Source organism: Puntigrus tetrazona, unplaced genomic scaffold (assembly GCF_018831695.1).
Source record: "Puntigrus tetrazona isolate hp1 unplaced genomic scaffold, ASM1883169v1 S000000976, whole genome shotgun sequence".
Lineage (NCBI taxonomy): Eukaryota > Metazoa > Chordata > Actinopteri > Cypriniformes > Cyprinidae > Puntigrus > Puntigrus tetrazona.
The window spans coordinates 1-22728 of NW_025048571.1; the positions used below are offsets into that span (position 1 = coordinate 1).

The 22728-nt window shown below is 38.4% G+C and overlaps 18 non-coding genes and 13 pseudogenes across 18 annotated transcripts; all 31 read right to left on the reverse strand.

Annotated features, from left to right (window-relative positions):
- Window positions 1-987: 987 nt before the first annotated feature.
- LOC122337827 lies at window positions 988-1109 on the reverse strand (annotated as a pseudogene).
- Window positions 1110-1381: 272 nt separating this feature from the next.
- On the reverse strand, window positions 1382-1502 carry LOC122337824 (annotated as a pseudogene).
- A 271-nt stretch (window positions 1503-1773) lies between these two features.
- Window positions 1774-1893, reverse strand: LOC122337828 (annotated as a pseudogene).
- Window positions 1894-2163: 270 nt separating this feature from the next.
- LOC122337811 lies at window positions 2164-2284 on the reverse strand (annotated as a pseudogene).
- An 8346-nt stretch (window positions 2285-10630) lies between these two features.
- On the reverse strand, window positions 10631-10749 carry LOC122337873. The gene has a single exon (XR_006249627.1). It is a non-coding gene; the product is annotated as a 5S ribosomal RNA (ribosomal RNA).
- Window positions 10750-11428: 679 nt separating this feature from the next.
- LOC122337830 lies at window positions 11429-11548 on the reverse strand (annotated as a pseudogene).
- A 274-nt stretch (window positions 11549-11822) lies between these two features.
- Window positions 11823-11941, reverse strand: LOC122337814 (annotated as a pseudogene).
- Window positions 11942-12213: 272 nt separating this feature from the next.
- Window positions 12214-12333, reverse strand: LOC122337826 (annotated as a pseudogene).
- Window positions 12334-12609: 276 nt separating this feature from the next.
- Window positions 12610-12728, reverse strand: LOC122337817 (annotated as a pseudogene).
- A 275-nt stretch (window positions 12729-13003) lies between these two features.
- On the reverse strand, window positions 13004-13123 carry LOC122337820 (annotated as a pseudogene).
- Window positions 13124-13397: 274 nt separating this feature from the next.
- On the reverse strand, window positions 13398-13515 carry LOC122337829 (annotated as a pseudogene).
- A 269-nt stretch (window positions 13516-13784) lies between these two features.
- On the reverse strand, window positions 13785-13903 carry LOC122337839. Its single transcript, XR_006249594.1, has one exon. It is a non-coding gene; the product is annotated as a 5S ribosomal RNA (ribosomal RNA).
- A 274-nt stretch (window positions 13904-14177) lies between these two features.
- On the reverse strand, window positions 14178-14296 carry LOC122337851. Its single transcript, XR_006249605.1, has one exon. It is a non-coding gene; the product is annotated as a 5S ribosomal RNA (ribosomal RNA).
- A 277-nt stretch (window positions 14297-14573) lies between these two features.
- LOC122337863 lies at window positions 14574-14692 on the reverse strand. The gene has a single exon (XR_006249617.1). It is a non-coding gene; the product is annotated as a 5S ribosomal RNA (ribosomal RNA).
- A 278-nt stretch (window positions 14693-14970) lies between these two features.
- Window positions 14971-15089, reverse strand: LOC122337875. The gene has a single exon (XR_006249628.1). It is a non-coding gene; the product is annotated as a 5S ribosomal RNA (ribosomal RNA).
- Window positions 15090-15368: 279 nt separating this feature from the next.
- Window positions 15369-15487, reverse strand: LOC122337810. Its single transcript, XR_006249584.1, has one exon. It is a non-coding gene; the product is annotated as a 5S ribosomal RNA (ribosomal RNA).
- Window positions 15488-15764: 277 nt separating this feature from the next.
- On the reverse strand, window positions 15765-15883 carry LOC122337812 (annotated as a pseudogene).
- A 277-nt stretch (window positions 15884-16160) lies between these two features.
- On the reverse strand, window positions 16161-16279 carry LOC122337821. Its single transcript, XR_006249585.1, has one exon. It is a non-coding gene; the product is annotated as a 5S ribosomal RNA (ribosomal RNA).
- Window positions 16280-16553: 274 nt separating this feature from the next.
- On the reverse strand, window positions 16554-16672 carry LOC122337831. Its single transcript, XR_006249586.1, has one exon. It is a non-coding gene; the product is annotated as a 5S ribosomal RNA (ribosomal RNA).
- Window positions 16673-16945: 273 nt separating this feature from the next.
- LOC122337832 lies at window positions 16946-17064 on the reverse strand. The gene has a single exon (XR_006249587.1). It is a non-coding gene; the product is annotated as a 5S ribosomal RNA (ribosomal RNA).
- Window positions 17065-17335: 271 nt separating this feature from the next.
- LOC122337833 lies at window positions 17336-17454 on the reverse strand. The gene has a single exon (XR_006249588.1). It is a non-coding gene; the product is annotated as a 5S ribosomal RNA (ribosomal RNA).
- Window positions 17455-17728: 274 nt separating this feature from the next.
- LOC122337834 lies at window positions 17729-17847 on the reverse strand. Its single transcript, XR_006249589.1, has one exon. It is a non-coding gene; the product is annotated as a 5S ribosomal RNA (ribosomal RNA).
- Window positions 17848-18125: 278 nt separating this feature from the next.
- On the reverse strand, window positions 18126-18244 carry LOC122337835. The gene has a single exon (XR_006249590.1). It is a non-coding gene; the product is annotated as a 5S ribosomal RNA (ribosomal RNA).
- Window positions 18245-18518: 274 nt separating this feature from the next.
- LOC122337805 lies at window positions 18519-18638 on the reverse strand (annotated as a pseudogene).
- A 280-nt stretch (window positions 18639-18918) lies between these two features.
- On the reverse strand, window positions 18919-19037 carry LOC122337836. Its single transcript, XR_006249591.1, has one exon. It is a non-coding gene; the product is annotated as a 5S ribosomal RNA (ribosomal RNA).
- A 273-nt stretch (window positions 19038-19310) lies between these two features.
- Window positions 19311-19433, reverse strand: LOC122337823 (annotated as a pseudogene).
- Window positions 19434-19704: 271 nt separating this feature from the next.
- Window positions 19705-19823, reverse strand: LOC122337837. Its single transcript, XR_006249592.1, has one exon. It is a non-coding gene; the product is annotated as a 5S ribosomal RNA (ribosomal RNA).
- Window positions 19824-20100: 277 nt separating this feature from the next.
- On the reverse strand, window positions 20101-20219 carry LOC122337838. Its single transcript, XR_006249593.1, has one exon. It is a non-coding gene; the product is annotated as a 5S ribosomal RNA (ribosomal RNA).
- A 274-nt stretch (window positions 20220-20493) lies between these two features.
- On the reverse strand, window positions 20494-20612 carry LOC122337840. The gene has a single exon (XR_006249595.1). It is a non-coding gene; the product is annotated as a 5S ribosomal RNA (ribosomal RNA).
- A 273-nt stretch (window positions 20613-20885) lies between these two features.
- Window positions 20886-21004, reverse strand: LOC122337842. Its single transcript, XR_006249596.1, has one exon. It is a non-coding gene; the product is annotated as a 5S ribosomal RNA (ribosomal RNA).
- Window positions 21005-21278: 274 nt separating this feature from the next.
- LOC122337843 lies at window positions 21279-21397 on the reverse strand. The gene has a single exon (XR_006249597.1). It is a non-coding gene; the product is annotated as a 5S ribosomal RNA (ribosomal RNA).
- Between the last annotated feature and the right edge of the window lie 1331 nt (window positions 21398-22728).

Consider the following 22728-nt stretch of genomic DNA (forward strand, 5'->3'; position numbering starts at 1 on the left):
CTCAAATGAGCTACATTAAAGATAAGAGCATTAGTTATGAAAGTTAAAAACAGTCAACCTCTGTTTAAAGAACAGCCATTTAAAGGCAATTCTGAATTGAAATAAGCAGTAAGGGAAAGCAAAGAGCTGGTCAAACTTTTGACCACACTCAAGGGCCAGTGCATTAGATAAGCAGTGAAAAACTCAAAACTTACAGCACCTGGTATTCCTAGGCAGTCTCCCATCCAAGTACTCAACTAGGCCCAACTCTGCTTAGCTTCTGAGATCAGACGCAGACTGTGACGAGAACAGGTGGGATGGCCGTAAGCGAAAGCTGCTGCAAAAAGCCCCTATTTTAAGGTGAGGTACACTATGCCATTATACTAGATAAGTAATGAATGAAACACAAAAAAAAATACTTCAAAATGAGCTAAGTATTAAAGATAAGAGTATTAGTTAAGTAGTTAAAACAGTCAAACCCTTCTGTTTAAAGAACAGCCACTGAAAGGCAAATTGAATTAAATAAGCAGTAAGGGAAAGCAAAGAGCTTGTCAAACTTTGGCCACACTATGGGCCATTGCACAGTGCATTAGATAAGTAAAGAAAAACTCAAAAAAACTTACAGCACCCTGCATTCTTAGTGCAGTCTCCCATCCAAGTACTCAACTAGGCCCAACTCTGCTTAGCTTCTGAGATCAGATCTAGATCAGGCGTGAACAGGTGGTGCATGGCCGTGTTTAAAGCCATGCAAAAGCCCCCTATTTTAAGGTGAGGCAACACTATGCTACTATACTAGATATAGTCGAATGAAATACAAAAATACTTCAAAAATGAGCTACATTAAAGATAAGAGCATTAGTTAAGTAGTTAAAACAGTCAAACTCTGTTTAAAGAACAGCTACTTTAAAGGCAATTGAATTAAATAAGCAGTAAGGGAAAGCAAAGAGCTGGTCAAACTTTGGCCACACTAAGGGCCAGTGTATTAGATAAGTAGTGAAAAAACTCAAAAACTTACAGCACCTGGTATTCCTAGGCAGTCTCCCATCCAAGTACTAACTAGGCCCAACTCTGCTTAGCTTCTGAGATCAGACGAGATCAGGCGTGAAACAGGGTGGGATATGGCCGTGAGCTAAAGCTGCTGCAAAAGCCCCCTATTTTAAGGTGAGGCACACTAAGTGCCATTATACTAGATAAGTAATGAATGAAATACAAAAAATACTTCAAAATGAGCTACATTAAAGATAAGAGCATTAGTTAAGTAGTTAAAAACAGTCAAACTCTGTTTAAAGAACAGCTACTTTAAAGGCAATTGAATTAAATAAGCAGTAAGGGAAAGCAAAGAGCTGGTCAAACTTTGGCCACACTAAGGGCCAGTGTATTAGATAAGTAGTGAAAAACTCAAAACTTACAGCACCTGGTATTCCTAGGCAGTCTCCCATCCAAGTACTAACTAGGCCCAACTCTGCTTAGCTTCTGAGATCAGACGAGATCAGGCGTGAACAGGGTGGTGGATGGCCGTAGCTAAAGCTGCTGCAAAAGCCCCTATTTTAAGGTGAGGCACACTAAGTGCCATTATACTAGATAAGTAATGAATGAAATACAAAAAATACTTCAAAATGAGCTACATTAAAGATAAGAGCATTAGTTAAGTAGTTAAAAACAGTCAAACTCTGTTTAAAGAACAGCTACTTTAAAGGCAATTGAATTAAATAAGCAGTAAGGGAAAGCAAAGAGCTGGTCAAACTTTGGCCACACTAAGGGCCAGTGTATTAGATAAGTAGTGAAAAACTCAAAAACTTACAGCACCTGGTATTCCTAGGCAGTCTCCCATCCAAGTACTAACTAGGCCCAACTCTGCTTAGCTTCTGAGATCAGACGAGATCAGGCGTGAACAGGTGGGGGATGGCCAGAAGCGAAAGCTGCTGCAAAAAGCCCTATTTTAAGGTGAGGCACACTAGTGCCATTATACTAGATAAGTAATGAATGAAATACAAAAAAATACTTCAAAATGAGCTACATTAAAGATAAGAGCATTAGTTAAGTAGTTAAAAACAGTCAAACTCTGTTTAAAGAACAGCTACTTTAAAGGCAATTGAATTAAATAAGCAGTAAGGGAAAGCAAAGAGCTGGTCAAACTTTGGCCACACTAGGGCCAGTGTATTAGATAAGTAGTGAAAAACTCAAAACTTACAGCACCTGGTATTCCTAGGCAGTCTCCCATCCAAGTACTAACTAGGCCCAACTCTGCTTAGCTTCTCTGAGATCAGACGAGATCAGGCGTGAACAGGGTGGTATGGCCGTAAGCTTAAAGCTGCTGCAAAAAGCCCCTATTTTAAGGTGAGGCACACTAAGTGCCATTATACTAGATAAGCAATGAAATGTGAAATACAAAAAAATACTTCCAAAATGAGCTACATTAAAGATAAGAGCATTAGTTAAGTAGTTAAAAAATAGCCAAACTCCTCTGTTTAAAGAACAACAGCTACTTTAAAGGCAATTGAACTAATACAGTAAGGGAAAAGCAAAGAGCTGACAACCCGCCATACCTAAGGGCCAGTGTATTAGATAAGTAGGCAAAAACTCAAAACTTAGCACTCCATTCCTTTGTAGCCTCATCCAAGTACTAACTAGGCCCAACTCTGCTTTACTTCTGAGATCAGATCGATCAGGCAACAGGGTGGGATGGCCGTGAAGCCGAAAGCTGGCGTAAAGCCTCCCTATTTTATGTGTGAGGTGACTCTGGCGCCATTATACTAGATAAGTAATGAATGAAATATAAAAATACTTCCAAAAATGAGCTAAGTAATAAAGATAAGATACTTAGTTAAGTATAGTTAAAAACAGCCAAACTCTGTTTGCAAGAACAGCCACTTTAAAGGCAATTGAATTCAAATAAGCAGTAAGGGAAAACAAAAGAGCTGGTCAAACTTTGGCCACACTAAGGGCCAGGTGTATTAGACAAGTAGTGAAAAAAACTTCGGCAAAACTTACAGAATCTGGTATTCCTAGAAAAAGGTGTCTCCCATCCAAGTACCTAACTAGGCCCCAACTCTGCTTAGCTTCCTGAGATCAGATTTGTGATCTGTGGCGTGAACAGGGTGGGATGGGTCATGAAGCGAAAGCCGAAGCGTAAAAGCCCCCTATTTTAAGGTGAGGCACACCAAGTGCTACTATACAAGATAAGCAATGAAATGAAATACAAAAAAAAATACTTCCAAAAAAATGAGCCACACTATAAAGATAAGCATAATAGTTAAGTGCAGTTAAAATGGTCAACCTCTGTTTTCTAAAGAACAGCCACTTAAAGACAAATTGAATTTAAGCTACAGTAAGGGAAAGCAAAGAGCTGGTCAAACTTTTGGCCACACTAAGGGCCAGCGTATTAGATAAGTAGTGAAAAACTCAAAACTTAAAGCACTGGCATTCCCAAGCAGTCTCCCATCCAAGTACTTTGCTAATTCAGGGCCTAACTCTGCTCAGCTTCTGAGATCAGACGTGACTGTGGCGTGAACAGAGGAGTGGTATGTCCGTAGTTTAAAGCCAAGGCAAAAGCCCCTTATTTTAAGGTGAGGCACACTAAGTGCCATTATACTAGATAAGTAATGAAATGAAATATAAAAAATACTTCCAAAATGAGCTATATTGTGTATAAGTATATTAGTTAAGTGGTAGCAAAAATAGTCAAACTTCTGTTTAAAGAACAAAGCTACTTAAAGGCAATTGAATTCAATAAGCAGTAAGGGAAAGCAAAGAGCTAATCAAACTTTGGCCACACCTAAGGGCCAGTGTAATAGATAAGTAGTGAAAAACTCAAAAAATCTGCAGCACCTGGCATTCCTAGGTAGTCTCCCATCCAAGTACTAATTAGGCCTAACTCTGCTTTAGCTTCTGAGATCAGACAAAAGACTAGGCGTGAACAGGGTGGTATGGCCGTAAGCGTAAAGCTGCTGCAAAAAGTTCCCTATTTTATGGTGTGGGAGTACCAAGTGCCATTATACTAGATAAGTACTGAATGAGTTACAAAAAAAATACTTCAAAATGAGCTACATTAAAGATAAGAGCATTAGTTAAGCAGTTAAAACAGTCAAATCCCGTTTGTAAAGAACAGCTACTTTAAAGGTAAATTGAATTCAGCCAAGCAGTAAGTGGAAAGCAAAGAGTTGGTCAAGCCGTGTTCCTGGCACTAAGGGCCAGTGTATTAGATAAGTAGTGAAAAATTGAAAACTTAAAGCACCTGGTATTCCTAGGCAGTCTCCCATCCATGTACTAACTAGGCCTAAATCTGCTTAGCTTCTGAGATCAGACGAAAGACTGTATGGTGAACAGGGGTGGGATGGCCAGAAGTAAAAAAGCTGCTGCAAAAGCCCTTTATTTTAAGGTGAGGCACAATTATGCCAATATATCAGATAAGCAATGAAATGAAATACAAAAATACTTTCAAAATGAGCTACATTAAAGATAAGAGCATTAGTTAAGAAGTTCAAAAACAGTCAAACTCTGCTTTCTAAAGAACAGCTACTTTAAAGGCAAATTGGAATTGTGTTAAGCAAGTGCGTGGTGCCAAAGAACTGGTCAAACTCCTTTGGGCTACACTCAAGGCCAGTGTATTAGATAAGTAGTGAAAAACTCAAAAATCTCTATAGCACCTGGTATTCCTAGGCAGTCTCCCCCATCCAAGTACTAATCTAGGCTCTTAAATCTCGCTTAGCTTCTGAGATCAGACGGAGAGATCAGGCGTGAACAGGGTGGGGATGGTCGTAAGCTAAAGCTACTGCAAAAAGCCTTCTATTTTACAGGAGGTATACCAAGTGCCATTACACTAGATAAGTAATGAATGAAATACAAAAAATACTTCAAAATGAGCCACATTAAAGATAAGAGCATTTAGTTAAGTAGTTAAAAACAGTCAACCTGTTTGTTAACAGCTACTTTAAAGGCAATTAACAATAAGCAGCAGGAAAGCAAGAACTGGTCAAACTTTGGCCACACTAAGGCATGTGTGTATTAGATAAGTATGAAAAACTTCCAAAAGCTTACAGCACCTGGAAAATTTAGGCAGTCTCCCATCCAAGTACTAACTAGCCCAACTCTGCTTTAGCTTCTGACCAGACGAGATCAGGCGTGAACAGTGGGTGGGATGGCTGTAAGCTAAAGCTGCTGCAAAAAGTCCCTTACAAAAGAGGCCACTAAGTGCCTCTATACTAGATAAGGCTGAATGAAATACAAAAATACTCAAAATGAGCTACATTAAAGATAAGAGCATTAGTTAAGAAGTTAAAAATAGTCAAACTCTGTTTAAAGAACAGCTACGTTAAAGGTGGCAATTAAATTAAATACAGTATGGAAGCAAAGAGTTGGAGCCAAACTTTGGCCACACCTGCTAAGGGCCAGGTATTAGAGGCAGTGAAAACCTCAAAACTTCTAAAGATCTGGTATTCCTAGGCAGTCTCCTATCCAAGTAATTAATCTTAGTCTTAACTCTGCTAGCTTGAGACTGTCAGACGTGATCAGACATGAACAGGGTGATGGCCAGAAGTGGTGCTGCTGCAAAAAGCCTTATTTTAAGGTGAGGCACACTGGCGCCATTATACTAGATAAGTAATGAATGAAATACAAAAATACTTCAAAAATGAGCTACATGGAAGATAAGAGCATTAGTTATGTAGGTAAAAACAGTCAAACTCTGTTTGTACAACAGCCACTTTGAAGGCACTCGAGTTCAAATAAGCAGTAAGGGAAAGCAAAGAGTTGGTCAACTCTCACACACTCAAGGGCTGTAGTGTATTAGATAAGTAGTGAAAACTTCAAAAACTTACAGCACCTGGTATTCTCTAGGCAGTCTCCTCATCCAAGTATCAATCTAGGCCTAATCCTCTGCTTAGCTTCTGAGATCAGATTTATGATCAGGCGTGGAAATAGGTGTGATGGTTTGAAGCGAAAGCCATGCAAAAAGTTCTTATTTTAAGGTGAGGTACACCAAGTGCCATTATACTAGATAAGTAATGAAATGAAATACAAAAAATACTTCAAAATGAGCTACATTAGAGATAAGAGCATTAGTTATGAAAAGTTAAAAGAAGCCAAATCCTGTTTAAAGAACAGCCACGTTAAAGCCAAGAATTGAACTGGGCCAAGCAGTAAGGGAAAGCAAAGAGCTGGTCAAATCCCTTTGGGCAGCACTCAAGCTGCTGTGTGTATTGATAGGCAGTGAAAAAACTCAAAAACTTAGGAGCACCTTGGCATTCCTAGGGCAGTCTCCCATCCAAGTACTAACTAGGCCTCAACTCTGCTTTAGCTCTCTTTGATCTGACTTTATGACTCAGGCGTGGAAACAGGGGTGCGTGGGGATTTGGGTCAAGCGAAAGCTGCTGCAAAAGCCCCCTATTTCAAGTGGGTGAGGTACACTCATGTGCCATTATACTAGATAAGTAATGAATGAAATAGTAAAAAATACTTCAAAATGAGCTACATTAAAGATAAGAGCATTACTTAAGTAGTTAAAAATAGCCAAATCCTCTGTTTAAAGAACAGTCACTTTAAAGGCACTTGAATTAAAGGCGAGTAAGTGGGAAAGCAAAAAGAACTGGTCTCAAACTTCTGGGCTACACCATGGGCCAGTGTATTAGATAAGTAGAGAAAACTCTCAAAAACTTACAGCACCCTGGCATCCCTAGGCAGTTCCCCATCCAAGTACTAACTAGGTCCAACTCTGTTTAGCTTCTGAGATCAGACAAGATCAGGCATGAACAGGGTGGGATGGCCACTGAAAAGCTGCTGCAAAAAGCTCCCTATTTCCAAGGTGAGGTACACTATGCCACTCAAGTACTAGATAAGTAATGAATGAAATAAAAATACTCAAAATGAGCTACACTACAAAGATAAGAGCATTAGTTAAGTAGGTAAAAAAACAGTCAAATCCTGTTTAAAGAAATAGCTACTTTAAAGGCAATTGAATTCAAATATAAGCAGGGTGAAAGCAAAGAGCTGGTCAAACTTGGCCACACCATGGCCAGTGTGTAATAGATAAGTATGAAAACCCAAAACTTACAGCACTGGTATTCTTCTAGGCAGTCTCCATCCAAGTACTAACTAGGCTCTCCAATTTCATAGCTTTAGTATCAGGCGTAGGTGGTGCTGGCTGTGAGCTAAAGCTGCTGCAAAGTTTTTCTCCCTATTTTAAGGTGAGGTACACCAAGCCAGCATTCTATCAGATAAGTAATGAATGAAATACAAAAAATACTTCAAAAATGAGCTACATTAAAGATAAGTAGGTTATAGTTGGCAGTTAAAAACAGTCAAACTCTGTTTAAAGAAAAGCTACTGAAGGCAATTAACTAGCAAGGCAAGGGAAAGGTATTGGTCAACCTTTGGCCACACTCAAGGGGCTACAGTGTATTAGATAAGCAGTGAAAAACTCAAAATCCTATGTTAGCACCTGGTATTCCCTTGTAGGCAGTCTCTCATCCAAGTAATCAATCTAGGCCTAAAACTCTGCTTAGTCTCTGAGATCAGACTAGATCAGGCGTGAACAGGGTGGGATGCACGTAAGCAAAAAGCTACTGCAAAAGCCCCCTATTTTAAGGTGTGAGGTACACTCAGTGCCATTATAATTAGATAAGTAATGAATGAAATACAAAAAAATACTCAAAATGAGCTACAGCACTAAGATAAGAGCATTAGTTAAGTAGTTAAAAACAAACAAAACTATTTTTAAAGAATAAAGATACTTCTAAAGGCAATTGAATTAAAATAAGCAGTATGTGGAAAGCAAAGAGCTGGTCAAACTCTTTGGCCACACTCAGGGGGCCAGTGGTATTAGATAAGTAGTGAAAACCTCAAAAACTTGGTTGGGTAGCACCTGGTAGTATTCTCAGGCAGTCTCCCCACCTAAGCACCCAATTCAGGCCCCACCCCCTGTTTAGCTTCTGAGATCAGACGTGAAGGCGGAACAGGTGGTATGGCCGTAAGGGAAAGCTGCTGCAAAAAGCCCTTATTTTAACATGTGAGGTGTACTAAGTGCCATTATACTAGAGGTAAGCACGGGAATGAAATACAAGAAATACTTCCAAAATGAGTCACATTAAAGATAAGAGTATTAGTTAAGTTGTTAAAAATAGCCAAACCTGTTTAAAGAACAGCCATACTTTAAAGGCAAATTGAATTGCAATAAGCAAGGTAAGGGAAAGCAAAGAGTCAATAAACTTTTGGCCACACTCAAGGGCCAGTGTGTATTAGATAAGCAGTGAAAAATTTCAAAACTTACACCTGGTGCAGTATTCCTAGGCAGTCTCCCAATCCAAGTACTAATCTAGGCCCAACTCTGCTTAGCTTCTGAGATCAGACGATCAGGTATGAACAGGGTGGGATGGTCAAGCGCAAAGCTGCTGCAAAAAGCTCTATTTCCAAGGTGGGAGGTACACTATGCCATTATACTCTGATAAGTAATGAATGAAATACAAAAAATACTTCCAAAAATGAGCTACATTAAAGATAAGAGCATTAGTTAAGTAGTTAAAAATAGTCAACCTGTTTAAAGAAATACTACTTTAAAGGGGCAATTGAATTAAATACAGTAAGGGAAAGCAAAGAGTTGGTCAAACTCACAATAATTATGGGCCAGTGTATTAGATAAGTAGTGAAAAAACCCGAAACTTACAGCACCTGGTATTCCTAGGCAGTCTCCTACCCAAGTACTAACGGTTATAGGCTCAACTCTTGCATAGCATTTGAGATCAGACGAAGATCAGGGCGTGAATATGGTGGGGCTGGCCATAAGCTTGAAAGCCACACAAAAGCCTCCTATTTTATGGTGAGGTACACTCAGTGCCATTATAATTAGATAAGAATGAATGAATGTTGTAAAGAATATCAAAATGAGCTACATTAAAGATAAGAGCATTTTGCTAAGTAGTTAAAAACAAATAAACTATGTTTAAAGAACAGCTACTTTTAAAGGCAATTGAACTAAATAAGAAGTATGGGAAAGCAAAGAGCTGGACAACCTTTGGCTGCCACTCATACTAGTTGTGTATTAGGATAAGCAGTGAAAAACTCAAAAATTTACAGCACCTGCAGGTTCTAGGGCAGTTCCCATCCAAGATCTAATTCAGGCCTAACTCTGTTTAGCTTCTGAGATCAGACGTAGATCAGGCGTGAACAGGTGGGATGGCCGTAAGCTAAAGCTGCTGCAAAAAGCCCCCTATTTTAAGGTGAGGTACACTCAAGTGCCATTATACTAGATAAGTAATGAATGAAATACAAAAAAATACTTCAAAATGAGCTACATTAAAGATAAGTATATTAGTTAAGTAGTTAAAAACAGCCAGAACTCTGTTTAAAGAGTCAGCTACTTTAAAGGCACTTGAATTAAACAAGCAGTAAGGGTTAAAAGAGCTGGTCAAACTTTGGCCACACTAAGGGCCAGTGGCTTAGATAAGCAGTGAAAACCAAAAACTTACAGCACCCGGGCAATCCTAGGCAGTCTCCCATCCAAGCACTAAACTAGGCCCAACTCTGCTTAGCTTCTGAGATCAGACGTGAACATGTGAACAGGGTGGTATGTCCAGTGAAGCTAAAAGCTGCTGCAAAAAGCCCCCTATTTTAAGCAAGGTGAGGTACACTATGCCATTATACTAGATAAGTAATGAATGAAATACAAAAAATACTTCAAAATGAGCTACATTAAAGATAAGAGCATTAGTTAAGCAGTTAAAAATAGTCAAACTCTGTTTAAAGAACAGCTACTTTAAAGGGGCAATTGAATTAAATAAGCAGTAAGGGAAAGCAAAGAGCTGGGAGCCAAACTTTGGCCACACTAAGGGCCGTGTGTATTAGATAAGCAGTGAAAAAACTCAAAACTTACAGCACCTGGCATTCCTAGGCAGTCTCCCATCCAAGTACTAACTGTGAGGCCTAACTCTGCTTAGCTTCTGGAGATCAGACGAGATCAGGCGTGGAACAGGGTGGGATGGCTATAAGCTTAAAGTTGCTGCAAAAGCCTCCTATTTTAAGGTGAGGCACACTCAAGTGCCATTATACTAGATAAGTAATGAATGAAATACAAAAATGTTTCAAAATGAGCTACATTAAAGATAAGAGCATTAGTTAAGTGAGTTAAAAACAGTCAAACTCTGTTTAAAGAACAGCTACTTAAAGGCAAATTGAATTAAATAAGCAGTATGGGAAAGCAAAGAGCTTGTCAAACTTTGCCACACCAAGGGCCAGTGTATTAGATAAGTAGTGAAAAACTCAAAAACTTACAGCACCTGGTATTCCTAGGCAGTCTCCACCCAAGTACTAACTAGGCCTAACTTGCTTTAGCTTCTGAGATCAGACGAGATCAGGCGTGAACAGGGTGGTATGGTCGTGTAAGCGTAAAGCTGCTGCAAAAGCCCCTATTTTAAGGTGTGAGGCACACTAAGTGCCATTATACTTTAGATAAGTAATGAATGAAATACAAAAATACTTCAAAATGAGCTACATTAAAGATAAGAGCATTAGTTAAGCAGTTAAAAAAGTTTCAGTCAAATCTCTGTTTAAAGAACAGCTACTTTAAAGGCAATTGAATTAAATACAGTATGGAAAGCAAAGAGCTGGTCAAACTTTGGCCACACTAAGGGCCAGTATTAGATAAGCAGTGAAAACTCTCAAAAACTTACAGCACCTGGTATTCCTAGGCAGTCTCCCATCCAAGTACTAACTAGGCCCAACTCTGTTTAGCTTCTGAGATCAGACGAGATCAGGCGTGAACAGGGTGGTATGGCCGTAAGCAAAGCTGCTGCAAAAGCCCCCTATTTTAAGGTGAGGTACACTAATGCCATTATACTCTAGATAAGTACAACGAAATGAAATACAAAAATACTTCAAAATGAGCTACATTAAAGATAAGAGCATTAGTTAAGTAGTTAAAAACAGTCAAACTCTGTTTAAAGAACAGCTACTTTAAAGGCAATTGAATTAAATAAGCAGTAAGGGAAAGCAAAGAGCTGGAGCAAACTTTGGCCACACTGATGCCAGTGTATTAGATAAGTAGTGAAAAACCTCAAAACTTACAGCACCTGGTATTCCTAGGGCAGTCTCCCATCCAAGTACTAACTAGGCCTAACTCTGCTTAGCTTCTGAGATCAGACGAAGATCAGGCGTGGAACAGGGTGGTATGGTAAGTAAGCTAAAGCTGCTGCAAAGCCCCTTATTTTAAGGTGTGAGGCACACTAAGTGCCATTTATACTTAGATATGTAATGAATGAAATACAAAAAAGAAATACTTCAAAATGAGCTACATTAAAGATAAGAGTATTAGTTAAGTAGTTAAAAACAGTCAAACTATTTTTAAAGAACAGCTACTTTTAAAGGCAATTGAATTAAATAAGCAGTAAGGAAAGCAAAGAGTTGGTCAAACTTTGGCCACCACCAAGGGCCAGTGTATTAGATAAGCAGTGAAAAACTCAAAAATTTACAGCACCTGGTATTCCTAGGCAGTCTCCCATCCAAGCACTAACTAGGCCTCAACTCTGCTTAGCTTCTGAGATCAGACGAGATCAGGCGTGAACAGGGTGGTATGGCCGTGCTAAAGCTGCTGCAAAAAGCCCCTATTTTAAGGTGAGGAGGCACTCATGCCATTATACTAGATAAGTAATGAATGAAATACAAAAAATACTTCCAAAATGAGCTACATTAAAGATAAGAGCATTAGTTAAGAAAGTTAAAAATAGTCAAACTCTGTTTAAAGAACAGCTACTTTAAAGGCACTTGAATTCAAATAAGCAGTAAGGGAAAGCAAAGAGCTGGTCAAACTTTGGCCACACTATGGGCTGTGTGTATTAGATAAGCAGTGAAAAACTCAAAACTTACAGCACCTGGTATTCCTAGGCAGTCTCCCATCCAAGTACTAACTAGGCCCAACTCTGCTTAGCTTCTGAGATCAGATGAGATCAGGCGTGAACAGGGTGGTATGTCCGTGAGCGAAAAGCTGCTGCAAAAAGCCCCTATTTTAAGGTGAGGCACACTATGCCATTATACTAGATAAGTAATGAATGAAATACAAAAAAATACTTCAAAATGAGCTACATTAAAGATAAGAGCATTAGTTAAGTAGTTAAAACAGTCAAACTCTGCTTAAAGAACAGCTACTTTAAAGGCAATTGAATTAAATAAGCAGTAAGGGAAAGCAAAGAGCTGGTCAAACTTTGGCCACACTAAGGGCCAGTGTATTAGATAAGTAGTGAAAAACTCAAAAACTTACAGCACCTGGTATTCCTAGGCAGTCTCCCATCCAAGTACTAACTAGGCCCTAACTCTGCTTAGCTTCTGAGATCAGACGAGATCAGGCGTGAACAGGGTGGGATGGCTGTGAAGCTTAAAGTTGCTGCAAAAAGCCCTATTTTAAGGTGAGGTACACTAAGTGCCATTATACTAGATAAGTAATGAATGAAATACAAAAAAAATGCTTCAAAATGAGCTACATTAAAGATAAGAGCATTAGTTAAGTAGTTAAAAACAGTCAAACTCTGCTTAAAGAACAGCCACTTTAAAGGCAATTGAATTAAATAAGCAGGTAAGGGAAAGCAAAGAGCTGGTCAAACTTTGGCCACACCAAGGGCCAGTGTATTAGATAAGTAGTGAAAAACTCAAAACTTACAGCACCTGGTATTCCTAGGCAGTCTCCCATCCAAGTACTAACTAGGCCCAACTCTGCTTAGCTTCTGAGATCAGACGAGATCAGGCGTGGAACAGGTGGTATGGCCGTAAGCAAAAGCTGCTGCAAAAGCCCCCTATTTTAAGGTGAGGCACACTAAGCCATTATACTAGATAAGTAATGAATGAAATACAAAAAAAAAAATACTTCAAAATGAGCTACATTAAAGATAAGAGCATTAGTTAAGTAGTTAAAAACAGTCAAACTCTGTTTAAAGAACAGCTACTTTAAAGGCAATTGAATTAAATAAGCAGTAAGGGAAAGCAAAGAGCTGGTCAAACTTTGGCCACACTAAGGGCCAGTGTATTAGATAAGTAGTGAAAAACTCAAAACTTACAGCACCTGGTATTCCTAGGCAGTCTCCCCATCCAAGTACTAACTAGGCCCAACTCTGCTTAGCTTCTGAGATCAGACGAGATCAGGCGTGAACAGGGTGGTATGGCCGCAAGCAAAAGCTGCTGCAAAAAGCCCCCTATTTTAAGGTGAGGCACACTAAGTGCCATTATACTAGATAAGTAATGAATGAAATACAAAAAAATACTTCAAAATGAGCTACATTAAAGATAAGAGCATTAGTTAAGTAGTTAAAAACAGTCAAACTCTGTTTAAAGAACAGCTACTTTAAAGGCAATTGAATTAAATAAGCAGTAAGGGAAAGCAAAGAGCTGGTCAAACTTTGACCACACTAAGGGCCAGTGTATTAGATAAGTAGTGAAAAACTCAAAACTTACAGCACCTGGTATTCCTAGGCAGTCTCCCATCCAAGTACTAACTAGGCCCAACTCTGCTTAGCTTCTGAGATCAGACGAGATCAGGCGTGAACAGGTGGTATGGCCGTGCTAAAGCTGCTGCAAAAGCCCCTATTTTAAGGTGAGGCACACTATGCCATTATACTAGATAAGTAATGAATGAAATACAAAAAAATACTTCAAAATGAGCTACATTAAAGATAAGAGCATTAGTTAAGTAGTTAAAAACAGTCAAACTCTGTTTAAAGAACAGCTACTTTAAAGGCAATTGAATTAAATAAGCAGTAAGGGAAAGCAAAGAGCTGGTCAAACTTTGACCACACTAAGGGCCAGTGTATTAGATAAGTAGTGAAAAACTCAAAAACTTACAGCACCTGGTATTCCTAGGCAGTCTCCCATCCAAGTACTAACTAGGCCCAACTCTGCTTAGCTTCTGAGATCAGACGAGATCAGGCGTGAACAGGGTGGTATGGCCGTAAGCTAAAAGCTGCTGCAAAAAGCCCCTATTTTAAGGTGAGGCACACTAAGTGCCATTATACTAGATAAGTAATGAATGAAATACAAAAAAATACTTCAAAATGAGCTACATTAAAGATAAGAGCATTAGTTAAGTAGTTAAAAACAGTCAAACTCTGTTTAAAGAACAGCTACTTTAAAGGCAATTGAATTAAATAAGCAGTAAGGGAAAGCAAAGAGCTGGTCAAACTTTGACCACACTAAGGGCCAGTGTATTAGATAAGTAGTGAAAAACTCAAAACTTACAGCACCTGGTATTCCTAGGCAGTCTCCCATCCAAGTACTAACTAGGCCCAACTCTGCTTAGCTTCTGAGATCAGACGAGATCAGGCGTGAACAGGGTGGTATGGCCGTAAGCTAAAGCTGCTGCAAAAAGCCCCCTATTTTAAGGTGAGGCACACTAAGTGCCATTATACTAGATAAGTAATGAATGAAATACAAAAAATACTTCAAAATGAGCTACATTAAAGATAAGAGCATTAGTTAAGTAGTTAAAAATAGTCAAACTCTGTTTAAAGAAAACAGCTACTTTAAAGGCAATTGAATTAAATAAGCAGTAAGGGAAAGCAAAGAGCTGGTCAAACTTTGGCCACACTAAGGGGCCAGTGTATTAGATAAGTAGTGAAAAACTCAAAAACTTACAGCACCTGGTATTCCTAGGCAGTCTCCCATCCAAGTACTAACTAGGCCCAACTCTGCTTAGCTTCTGAGATCAGACGAGATCAGGCGTGAACAGGGTGGTATGGCCGTAAGCTAAAGCTGCTGCAAAAAGCCCCCTATTTTAAGGTGAGGCACACTAAGTGCCATTATACTAGATAAGTAATGAATGAAATACAAAAAAAAATACTTCAAAATGAGCTACATTAAAGATAAGAGCATTAGTTAAGTAGTTAAAAACAGTCAAACTCTGTTTAAAGAACAGCTACTTTAAAGGCAATTGAATTAAATAAGCAGTAAGGGAAAGCAAAGAGCTGGTCAAACTTTTGGCCACACTAAGGGCCAGTGTATTAGATAAGTAGTGAAAAACTCAAAAACTTACAGCACCTGGTATTCCTAGGCAGTCTCCCATCCAAGTACTAACTAGGCCCAACTCTGCTTAGCTTCTGAGATCAGACGAGATCAGGCGTGAACAGGGTGGTATGGCCGTAAGCTAAAGCTGCTGCAAAAAGCCCCCTATTTTAAGGTGAGGCACACTAAGTGCCATTATACTAGATAAGTAATGAATGAAATACAAAAAAAAAAATACTTCAAAATGAGCTACATTAAAGATAAGAGCATTAGTTAAGTAGTTAAAAACAGTCAAACTCTGTTTAAAGAACAGCTACTTTAAAGGCAATTGAATTAAATAAGCAGTAAGGGAAAGCAAAGAGCTGGTCAAACTTTGACCACACTAAGGGCCAGTGTATTAGATAAGTAGTGAAAAAACTCAAAACTTACAGCACCTGGTATTCCTAGGCAGTCTCCCATCCAAGTACTAACTAGGCCCAACTCTGCTTAGCTTCTGAGATCAGACGAGATCAGGCGTGAACAGGGTGGTATGGCCGTAAGCTTAAGCTGCTGCAAAAAGCCCCCTATTTTAAGGTGAGGCACACTAAGTGCCATTATACTAGATAAGTAATGAATGAAATACAAAAAAAAATACTTCAAAATGAGCTACATTAAAGATAAGAGCATTAGTTAAGTAGTTAAAACAGTCAAACTCTGTTTAAAGAACAGCTACTTTAAAGGCAATTGAATTAAATAAGCAGTAAGGGAAAGCAAAGAGCTGGTCAAACTTTGGCCACACTAAGGGCCAGTGTATTAGATAAGTAGTGAAAAAACTCAAAAACTTACAGCACCTGGTATTCCTAGGCAGTCTCCCATCCAAGTACTAACTAGGCCCAACTCTGCTTAGCTTCTGAGATCAGACGAGATCAGGCGTGAACAGGGTGGTATGGCCGTGAAGCTAAAGCTGCTGCAAAAAGCCCCCTATTTTAAGGTGAGGCACACTAAGTGCCATTATACTAGATAAGTAATGAATGAAATACAAAAAAATACTTCAAAAATGAGCTACATTAAAGATAAGAGCATTAGTTAAGTAGTTAAAAACAGTCAAACTCTGTTTAAAGAACAGCTACTTTAAAGGCAATTGAATTAAATAAGCAGTAAGGGAAAGCAAAGAGCTGGTCAAACTTTGGCCACACTAAGGGCCAGTGTATTAGATAAGTAGTGAAAAACTCAAAAACTTACAGCACCTGGTATTCCTAGGCAGTCTCCCATCCAAGTACTAACTAGGCCCAACTCTGCTTAGCTTCTGAGATCAGACGAGATCAGGCGTGAACAGGGTGGTATGGCCGTAAGCTAAAGCTGCTGCAAAAGCCCCTATTTTAAGGTGAGGCACACTAAGTGCCATTATACTAGATAAGTAATGAATGAAATAAAAAAAAAATACTTCAAAATGAGCTACATTAAAGATAAGAGCATTAGTTAAGTAGTTAAAAACAGTCAAACTCTGTTTAAAGAACAGCTACTTTAAAGGCAATTGAATTAAATAAGCAGTAAGGGAAAGCAAAGAGCTGGTCAAACTTTGGCCACACTAAGGGCCAGTGTATTAGATAAGTAGTGAAAAACTCAAAAACTTACAGCACCTGGTATTCCTAGGCAGTCTCCCATCCAAGTACTAACTAGGCCCAACTCTGCTTAGCTTCTGAGATCAGACGAGATCAGGCGTGAACAGGGTGGTATGGCCGTAAGCTAAAGCTGCTGCAAAAAGCCCCTATTTTAAGGTGAGGCACACTAAGTGCCATTATACTAGATAAGTAATGAATGAAATACAAAAAAATACTTCAAAATGAGCTACATTAAAGATAAGAGCATTAGTTAAGTAGTTAAAAACAGTCAAACTCTGTTTAAAGAACAGCTACTTTAAAGGCAATTGAATTAAATAAGCAGTAAGGGAAAGCAAAGAGCTGGTCAAACTTTGACCACACTAAGGGCCAGTGTATTAGATAAGTAGTGAAAAACTCAAAACTTACAGCACCTGGTATTCCTAGGCAGTCTCCCATCCAAGTACTAACTAGGCCCAACTCTGCTTAGCTTCTGAGATCAGACGAGATCAGGCGTGAACAGGGTGGTATGGCCGTAAGCTAAAGCTGCTGCAAAAGCCCCTATATTTAAGGTGAGGCACACTATGCCATTATACTAGATAAGTAATGAATGAAATACAAAAAAATACTTCAAAATGAGCTACATTAAAGATAAGAGCATTAGTTAAGTAGTTAAAAACAGTCAAACTCTGTTTAAAGAACAGCTACTTTAAAGGCAATTGAATTAAATAAGCAGTAAGGGAAAGCAAAGAGCTGGTCAAACTTTGACCACACTAAGGGCCAGTGTATTAGATAAGTAGTGAAAAACTCAAAACTTACAGCACCTGGTATTCCTAGGCAGTCTCCCATCCAAGTACTAACTAGGCCCAACTCTGCTTAGCTTCTGAGATCAGACGAGATCAGGCGTGAACAGGGTGGTATGGCCGTAAGCTAAAGCTGCTGCAAAAAGCCCCCTATTTTAAGGTGAGGCACACTAAGTGCCATTATACTAGATAAGTAATGAATGAAATACAAAAAAATACTTCAAAATGAGCTACATTAAAGATAAGAGCATTAGTTAAGTAGTTAAAAACAGTCAAACTCTGTTTAAAGAACAGCTACTTTAAAGGCAATTGAATTAAATAAGCAGTAAGGGAAAGCAAAGAGCTGGTCAAACTTTGACCACACTAAGGGCCAGTGTATTAGATAAGTAGTGAAAAACTCAAAACTTACAGCACCTGGTATTCCTAGGCAGTCTCCCATCCAAGTACTAACTAGGCCCAACTCTGCTTAGCTTCTGAGATCAGACGAGATCAGGCGTGAACAGGGTGGTATGGCCGTAAGCTTAAAGCTGCTGCAAAAAGCCCCTATTTTAAGGTGAGGCACACTAAGTGCCATTATACTAGATAAGTAATGAATGAAATACAAAAAAAAAAATACTTCAAAATGAGCTACATTAAAGATAAGAGCATTAGTTAAGTAGTTAAAAACAGTCAAACTCTGTTTAAAGAACAGCTACTTTAAAGGCAATTGAATTAAATAAGCAGTAAGGGAAAGCAAAGAGCTGGTCAAACTTTGGCCACACTAAGGGCCAGTGTATTAGATAAGTAGTGAAAAACTCAAAACTTACAGCACCTGGTATTCCTAGGCAGTCTCCCATCCAAGTACTAACTAGGCCCAACTCTGCTTAGCTTCTGAGATCAGACGAGATCAGGCGTGAACAGGGTGGTATGGCCGTAAGCTTAAAGCTGCTGCAAAAAGCCCCTATTTTAAGGTGAGGCACACTAAGTGCCATTATACTAGATAAGTAATGAATGAAATACAAAAAAATACTTCAAAATGAGCTACATTAAAGATAAGAGCATTAGTTAAGTAGTTAAAAACAGTCAAACTCTGTTTAAAGAACAGCTACTTTAAAGGCAATTGAATTAAATAAGCAGTAAGGGAAAGCAAAGAGCTGGTCAAACTTTGACCACACTAAGGGCCAGTGTATTAGATAAGTAGTGAAAAACTCAAAACTTACAGCACCTGGTATTCCTAGGCAGTCTCCCATCCAAGTACTAACTAGGCCCAACTCTGCTTAGCTTCTGAGATCAGACGAAGATCAGGCGTGAACAGGGTGGTATGGCCGTAAGCGAAAGCTGCTGCAAAAGCCCCCTATTTTAAGGTGAGGCACACTAAGTGCCATTATACTAGATAAGTAATGAATGAAATACAAAAAAAAAAAAATACTTCAAAATGAGCTACATTAAAGATAAGAGCATTAGTTAAGTAGTTAAAAACAGTCAAACTCTGTTTAAAGAACAGCTACTTTAAAGGCAATTGAATTAAATAAGCAGTAAGGGAAAGCAAAGAGCTGGTCAAACTTTGACCCACACTAAGGGCCAGTGTATTAGATAAGTAGTGAAAAACTCAAAACTTACAGCACCTGGTATTCCTAGGCAGTCTCCCATCCAAGTACTAACTAGGCCCAACTCTGCTTAGCTTCTGAGATCAGACGAGATCAGGCGTGAACAGGGTGGTATGGCCGTAAGCAAAAGCTGCTGCAAAAAGCCCCCTATTTTAAGGTGAGGCACACTAAGTGCCATTATACTAGATAAGTAATGAATGAAATACAAAAAAATACTTCAAAATGAGCTACATTAAAGATAAGAGCATTAGTTAAGTAGTTAAAAACAGTCAAACTCTGTTTAAAGAACAGCTACTTTAAAGGCAATTGAATTAAATAAGCAGTAAGGGAAAGCAAAGAGCTGGTCAAACTTTGACCACACTAAGGGCCAGTGTATTAGATAAGTAGTGAAAACTCAAAACTTACAGCACCTGGTATTCCTAGGCAGTCTCCCATCCAAGTACTAACTAGGCCCAACTCTGCTTAGCTTCTGAGATCAGACGAGACTGATCAGGCGTGAACAGGGTGGTATGGCCATAAGCAAAGCTGCTGCAAAAAGCCCCTATTTTAAGGTGAGGCACACTATGCCATTATACTAGATAAGTAATGAATGAAATACAAAAAAAAAACTTCAAAATGAGCTACATTAAAGATAAGAGCATTAGTTAAGTAGTTAAAAACAGTCAAACTCTGTTTAAAGAACAGCTACTTTAAAGGCAATTGAATTAAATAAGCAGTAAGGGAAAGCAAAGAGCTGGTCAAACTTTGACCACACTAAGGGCCAGTGTATTAGATAAGTAGTGAAAAACTCAAAACTTACAGCACCTGGTATTCCTAGGCAGTCTCCCATCCAAGTACTAACTAGGCCCAACTCTGCTTAGCTTCTGAGATCAGACGAGATCAGGCGTGAACAGGGTGGTATGGCCGTAAGCAAAAGCTGCTGCAAAAAGCCCCCTTTTTAAGGTGAGGCACACTAAGTGCCATTATACTAGATAAGTAATGAATGAAATACAAAAAAAAAAATACTTCAAAATGAGCTACATTAAAGATAAGAGCATTAGTTAAGTAGTTAAAAACAGTCAAACTCTGTTTAAAGAACAGCTACTTTAAAGGCAATTGAATTAAATAAGCAGTAAGGGAAAGCAAAGAGCTGGTCAAACTTTGACCACACTAAGGGCCAGTGTATTAGATAAGTAGTGAAAAACTCAAAACTTACAGCACCTGGTATTCCTAGGCAGTCTCCCATCCAAGTACTAACTAGGCCCAACTCTGCTTAGCTTCTGAGATCAGACGAGATCAGGCGTGAACAGGGTGGTATGGCCGTAAGCTTAAAGCTGCTGCAAAAAGCCCCTATTTTAAGGTGAGGCACACTAAGTGCCATTATACTAGATAAGTAATGAATGAAATACAAAAAAATACTTCAAAATGAGCTACATTAAAGATAAGAGCATTAGTTAAGTAGTTAAAAACAGTCAAACTCTGTTTAAAGAACAGCTACTTTAAAGGCAATTGAATTAAATAAGCAGTAAGGGAAAGCAAAGAGCTGGTCAAACTTTGACCACACTAAGGGCCAGTGTATTAGATAAGTAGTGAAAAACTCAAAACTTACAGCACCTGGTATTCCTAGGCAGTCTCCCATCCAAGTACTAACTAGGCCCAACTCTGCTTAGCTTCTGAGATCAGACGAGATCAGGCGTGAACAGGGTGGTATGGCCGTAAGCAAAGCTGCTGCAAAAAGCCCCTATTTTAAGGTGAGGCACACTAAGTGCCATTATACTAGATAAGTAATGAATGAAATACAAAAAAATACTTCAAAATGAGCTACATTAAAGATAAGAGCATTAGTTAAGTAGTTAAAAACAGTCAAACTCTGTTTAAAGAACAGCTACTTTAAAAGGCAATTGAATTAAATAAGCAGTAAGGGAAAGCAAAGAGCTGGTCAAACTTTGGCCACACTAAGGGCCAGTGTATTAGATAAGTAGTGAAAAACTCAAAACTTACAGCACCTGGTATTCCTAGGCAGTCTCCCATCCAAGTACTAACTAGGCCCAACTCTGCTTAGCTTCTGAGATCAGACGAGATCAGGCGTGAACAGGGTGGTATGGCCGTAAGCAAAAGCTGCTGCAAAAAGCCCCTATTTTAAGGTGAGGCACACTAAGTGCCATTATACTAGATAAGTAATGAATGAAATACAAAAAAATACTTCAAAATGAGCTACATTAAAGATAAGAGCATTAGTTAAGTAGTTAAAAACAGTCAAACTCTGTTTAAAGAACAGCTACTTTAAAGGCAATTGAATTAAATAAGCAGTAAGGGAAAGCAAAGAGCTGGTCAAACTTTGGCCACACTAAGGGCCAGTGTATTAGATAAGTAGTGAAAAACTCAAAAACTTACAGCACCTGGTATTCCTAGGCAGTCTCCCATCCAAGTACTAACTAGGCCCAACTCTGCTTAGCTTCTGAGATCAGACGAGATCAGGCGTGAACAGGGTGGTATGGCCGTAAGCTAAAGCTGCTGCAAAAGCCCCTATTTTAAGGTGAGGCACACTAAGTGCCATTATACTAGATAAGTAATGAATGAAATACAAAAAAAAAAAAAAATACTTCAAAATGAGCTACATTAAAGATAAGAGCATTAGTTAAGTAGTTAAAAACAGTCAAACTCTGTTTAAAGAACAGCTACTTTAAAGGCAATTGAATTAAATAAGCAGTAAGGGAAAGCAAAGAGCTGGTCAAACTTTGGCCACACTAAGGGCCAGTGTATTAGATAAGTAGTGAAAAACTCAAAACTTACAGCACCTGGTATTCCTAGGCAGTCTCCCATCCAAGTACTAACTAGGCCCAACTCTGCTTAGCTTCTGAGATCAGACGAGATTTTTTTTTTTTTTTTTTTTTTTTTTTTTATTATTTTATTTACAATCAAAAGTTAAGAAATAAATACATTAAAAAATACATAAATCACAAGAAATAAATCACATCTCAAACATCTCCTGGTAGCAACACTTCAAAACTATTCCAAACTCTTACAACATATGGATTATTTTTTGTTATACAATGATCAAACAATTCCATATTTTCAATCATTTTACAATAATTATATAAATCTTTTATTTCATCCATCAAGATCTGTTTATATAATAAGGATAGCGACAGTTCTTTCTCTTATGTTTCATAATGTTCCTTCTTTTCCATATTGCGATCTTGCAATCGTTAATATATAATTAAGTGCATACTTGTTTTTAGCCTTCCTCAAATCCAAACAAAAATAGCACATCCCATTCCTCCAGCGTAAGATTGTCTTCATACAACAAATCACATACCATCTTTTTTAACATTTTAAAAAAATTACTTAACTTTCTACATTTCAAAAATAAATGTAAAACTCCTTCCTTTTTATCCATACACACTTTACATAGTTCATCTTGCGTTAAACCACTTTTATATAAAATAATTTCCATCATCACACAATTGTGTCTTAATAGGAAATCAAAATTTTCCAAAGCCGACTTTTAAAATTAGCTTTACATTTTTCCATATTTTAGAAGCATCAAAATAATCAAATAGCTTCTCCCAATACTCTATTGCTTTAGGTTTTACAAAGACTACCTTACGTATACAACAGTAAAACTTCTTGATGACACATTCATTAAACGGAATCTTATCATCTCCCTCTTTCAAAAAAAACCTGTGGTTTTTCATTCTCAGATTCTTTTCATTATCCTCAATTGCTTTTATCCATTGTTCTGGTATTGCTACTTTTAATTTTATATACTGATCTTCAATATTCCTTTTGTCTTCTATATCTTCCCTTTCCTCCAGTGAATCAGTTATCGCTTGT